The following is a 5,261-nucleotide window of genomic DNA, read 5'->3' as shown; positions in this document are numbered from 1 at the left end:
CAGCTCTACAATGATAGGATGTTATAAGGGAAATTCATCTGGGGTATCCCAGGAATAAACATATGAGTAGCTCTCGAGTTGAACAAATGACACACATCGAAAGCAAAGTAAGACGGTGTAATAAGAGGTTTCAAGCGGATAGGCAATCGTTCATTGCCTGAAGCAGAGTGCGAAAGGGGTTCAGAGCAACGAGAATAAGTATTGTGTCCGATACCAGAATAAATCAACAGGCAAGTGGCCCGTGAATTACATACAAAGTCAAGCACGAGGAATAACGCTGACAACAGGGTGTACAGGAGAGTCAGGTTTCGATCCTGTGGAACGGTGGGTTATGGGCCCATCATGTGGTTAAAGTAGGAAGGGCGGAGACGTCTTGCGTGATCATGCAAGCAAGGCAAGTCAGGGGGGGTAGCCTGTCGATTATGTCGGCGACAACGTCGATACCAAGGGCGAGGGACGAAGAGAACCATTTCCTGCTCGTTGAACGAGGCGGGCCAATAGGCAAAGTTCTCGTCCATCGGTGGCTACCGGAATATCATCAAAATAGTAACAGGGTTACACCAGACAGGAAGGTACACCAAGGTGTTTACCTAAGCAGGGGATTACCACTGCTCGGTTAAGTGGTTTACAAGAAATTTTGAACAAAACAACGGGAAGGAAGATGTGCTTAAAACACGTATATTAGGGGTATATCCTTCCCCAGGACAAGCAGAGCAAGATATCCATGACAGGATATTATGTAGAAAACTCTTTAGGTAGGGGAGAGAATTTTCATGACATTGCCCATACAACGGTGTTTGGGTAATTGAGCAAGAAACATTTAGCATTGGGCTTCAGATGGTCTTGTTGAAAATCGGAGTACCATAGACATGCTTCGAGATAGCATTGACATGGTCATCAGGTGAAGATCAGACTTTGGAAACACGAAGGATTCATCAGGAATAACTTGTAGATTAAGTCTTACAGTTTCCTCATGGAAGAATGGATAACCTTGTTGGAAAGGAATCTATAACAACATGGCCTCCGGCCAGGTGTGCTAGGCACGACAGCACCTTACCGGGTCACATAAATACCATTCTTATAACTCTTGGAAATATGTTCCAACCATCATATCTGACCGAGATTCAGATCCGATTGGTGTCAGGATACCTCAGACTTAGGATATCTGAGAAGAAAAGATGTAACGCAAGTTGACGAGATGACATTGTAAGATTCTCGGGGAAATGAACTATGTAGTGATTTCCGTTATCAGGAGTCCATCATTAACCCAAGGAGAGGACAAGGAGGTGTCTGGTGAACTCAACGGCAATTCACCGAGATTCCCAAAAGATGGATGTCCACAATTAAGTGAACAAGGAGATAACATTTGTCAGATTAAATGATATAAGGAAGTATGCTCGAGGAAAACATACACAATTAAACATGGGTTGAAAGGTGCGCCCGAAATATGGGTTGGGTTGCACGACCAATGTCAGAATGGTGATTCAATAATCAATAGCCTAAGAATGAACTTTCAACCATCAACTTCAAAGAAATAGGGTTGCTAGAAGGAAAGAATCCAAACAACACCGTTCACTTGTTGGAATTATCACGGGGACCAAGAAAGAATGGTGATGGTGAGAAGTATTTCTATGTCAAGAATTCTCAAGAGGTGGAACAAATCTCAGAACATTCTTGACATAAAGGATGGTAATTCTCCCAGGTAAAGAAGAACAATTGCTGGATAGCAAGGAACTCAAGGTATAACACCAAACATGAACAAGCTTGTGTTGGTGGGAAGGCAATAAAGTGGTCGATGATAATACAATTCATCAAGGGCAAGGATGGTATTTCTCATCATGAATTCAATTGATATCCTGGAAGAGCTCATAAGGTTGATGAGGATCACGACACATTTGTCGACAGATTTCATGAAGAAGTAATCAATCAGCGACGACATCAAGTCAAAGGAATGATGAAGCCAAAAGTCATTGGAACCATGGGTACGACACAAACTCGAAATCAAGCTTGTTGTTCAAGGCGAAATGATATGATGATGATGATCGATGTAAGGTTAGTTCATCGTTGAAAATTGTGCTCCGGGAAGAAGGACCGGGTAGCACAGTTAAAATTAGCTCAATAATGATATAGCCGATCAGGCTAGGAATGACTTGAAGGATTAATAAATTTGTAAGCAGTGATGGGTTCAAATACTTGTTGAATCGCAATGCGAACTCGATTCAGTTATCGGTGTCTTTGAGTGTATAATAACTCAGAGCCCGTGAAAAATTGGAATCAGTGGAAAGGTAGCACTTGATGAAGAACTCATAAGAAGTTATGCAGTTCCATGATAATATTGAGATACCAGGGGGTAATACTTGACACAAGATCAAAGTAAAGATTGGACGGGTGTATTAATCCATAGAAGACAATTGTTTTAACTTGTCCGAGAAATGGAATCAAGGAAGAACAATCATGGTCCGAACCACGGTTGTAAGGGATCAATTCACAGATACCATATGTTAGTTATCAAGGAAATAGTTATTATTACAAGAAGCTTCCATGATAGGATATACATCGCGTCCATGGGCATGAACACAAGGTTCAAGGTCGACTCCCACTTCTCCAAAGCATAACCTTACATTCACTTCTCGTTTCGATAATGGCATTAGTGTTGAAAGTTATACCTGGTGAAATACCAGATGAGTATGACCCGTGAAAACTTCCGAGTTCACACATAGTAAGGAAGGCATAGGTTCAACCCATCAGGGCGTCTTACGAACATATACCACAAACTTCGGGGTAAATAATACAAGCTCGAAAGTAGAGCATTGTTCAAAAGCAGATGATACAATTTACCAAGGCATTATATACCCATGGAAAGGCTCTCAAGGTTATTCAATATGAAGGACACTGTCGGATAAAATCCAACAAAGGAACCGATGGTCCACAAGGGATCTGAGGTGAGCACCGGTACTCAACCAGAGGAAGAAGAATGCATGGGCATCATATTATAGAACATCGGAATGATTCGATGCTTAGATAATAAAGGAATTTCGATTTCCAAAACAAAGGATCAGAAGCAGTCGCTCTGATCAAGGATGGATAAGTTGGATATACCAGAGGCACAATTGACGACAAATAGTTTGGTCGAGAACCAGCTCATGTTCAAAAATGATGTCTGAGCCGGAAGGATAATTTAGAAGGGTTGATAGATGATTGTGTGCATTCGCACACATGCTGAATCAATAGGATCAAAATGATGATGCCTAAGGATACTAACGAATATTGCCAGACATATGGAAAGCATCCATAATGCAAGCAGACAAGTATTGCAGAGCAATAAAGCTGCTAGGGATTTTCGGATGATCGAATAGTATTTCAAAGACTTTTGTGAAACACCTGAACAACTGGGATGAGCGGATACTCGAAAGGTGCGAGAAACTATTCTTAGGGGTATTCAAGTGGCAAAGAACTGAAAGGCAGTGACACAAACGGTTCTTGGAACAATAGAGAGAATTTCATGGTATCTTGTAGTAACAAGATCAACGAGCAATGATTATATGATGGCAAGTGTATGTAGTTATCCATAGGGATGTATCAGTGGCGGGGAATTGCAAAAGCAACGGGCACAAAGTCTCGAGAGGATATCGGAGAGTATCTTCGAAATCTTCTGGTGCAGTCGGCGATCATCTTGACTGAAGGGGCTCTTTGAGGGAAAGTGTTTTCGAGAACCTAAAGTTAGATTTTAGTAAAATTCATTTAACCCGAATAGAAGAGATGTCAGAGTCCCAGAGTATAGGTCGAGGAATAAAAGATCCTACTACCACCCGATGGCGACGTGGGCCCATGGGCCACACAGCCATGTTAGTAAAAGTTTTTCAACGACTAGACTCGACTTCGGCCAAGGAGTTGGAAAGGGGGATTCCTACAGGCAGTCGGCTCTGATACCAACTTGTGACGCCCCCGATTCAATCGTACACTAATCATGCACGCAAACATGTACGATCAAGATCAGGGACTCACGGGAAGATATCACAACACAACTCTAAAACATAAATAAGTCATACAAGCATCATAATACAAGCCAGGGGCCTCGAGGGCTCGAATACAAGTGCTCGATCATAGACGAGTCAGCGGAAGCAACAATATCTGAGTACAGACATAAGTTAAACAAGTTTGCCTTAAGAAGGCTAGCACAAACTGGGATACAGATCGAAAGAGGCGCAGGCCTCCTGCCTGGGATCCTCCTAAACTACTCCTGGTCGTCGTCGTCAGCGGGCTGCACGTAGTAGTAGGCACCTCCGGTGTAGTAGTCGGTCGTCGTCGACGGTGGCGTCTGGCTCCAGGGCTCCAGCATCTGGTTGCGACAACCAGGTAGAAGGGAAAGGGGGAAAAGAGGGAGAAAAGCAACCGTGAGTACTCATCCAAAGTACTCGCAAGCAAGGAGCTACACTACATATGCATGGGTATATGTGTAAGGAGGCCATATCAGTGGACTGAACTGCAGAATGCCAGAATAAGAGGGGGATAGCTAATCCTGTCGAAGACTACGCTTCTGGCAGCCTCCGTCTTGCAGCATGTAGGAGAGAGTAGATTGAAGTCCTCCAAATAGCATCTCCAAGTAGCATCTCCAAGTAGCATCTCCAAGTAGCATCGCATAGCATAACCCTACCCGGCGATCCTCTCCTCGTCGCCCTGTAGAAAAGCGATCACCGGGTTGTCTGTGGAACTTGGAAGGGTGTGTTTTATTAAGTATCCGGTTCTAGTTGTCATAAGGTCAAGGTACAACTCCAAGTCGTCCTGTTACCGAAGATCACGGCTATTCGAATAGATTAACTTCCCTGCAGGGGTGCACCACATAACCCAACACGCTTGATCCCATTTGGCCGGACACACTTTCCTGGGTCATGCCCGGCCGCGGAAGATCAACACGTCGCAGCCCCACCTAGGCAAACAGAGAGGCCAGCACGCCGGTCTAAACCTAAGCGCACAGGGGTCTGGGCCCATCGCCCATAGCACACCTGCACGTTGCGTAGGGCGGCCGAAAGCAGACCTAGCCTAGTGGCGTTCCAGTCCAATTCGGCGCGCGCCGCTCCGTCGCTGACGTCTGAAGTGCTTCGGCTGATACCACGACGTCGGGATACCCATAACTACTCCCGCGTAGATGGTTAGTGCGTATAGGCTCGTAGCCAGACTCAGATCAAATACCAAGATCTCGTTAAGCGTGTTAAGTATCCGCGAACGCCGAACAGGCCAGGCCCACCTGTCTCCTAGGTGGT

The sequence above is a fragment of the Triticum aestivum genome, chromosome 5A, assembly GCF_018294505.1.
Source record: "Triticum aestivum cultivar Chinese Spring chromosome 5A, IWGSC CS RefSeq v2.1, whole genome shotgun sequence".
Taxonomy (NCBI): Eukaryota; Viridiplantae; Streptophyta; class Magnoliopsida; order Poales; family Poaceae; genus Triticum; species Triticum aestivum.
Note: the sequence above shows the minus strand (reverse complement) of the source record.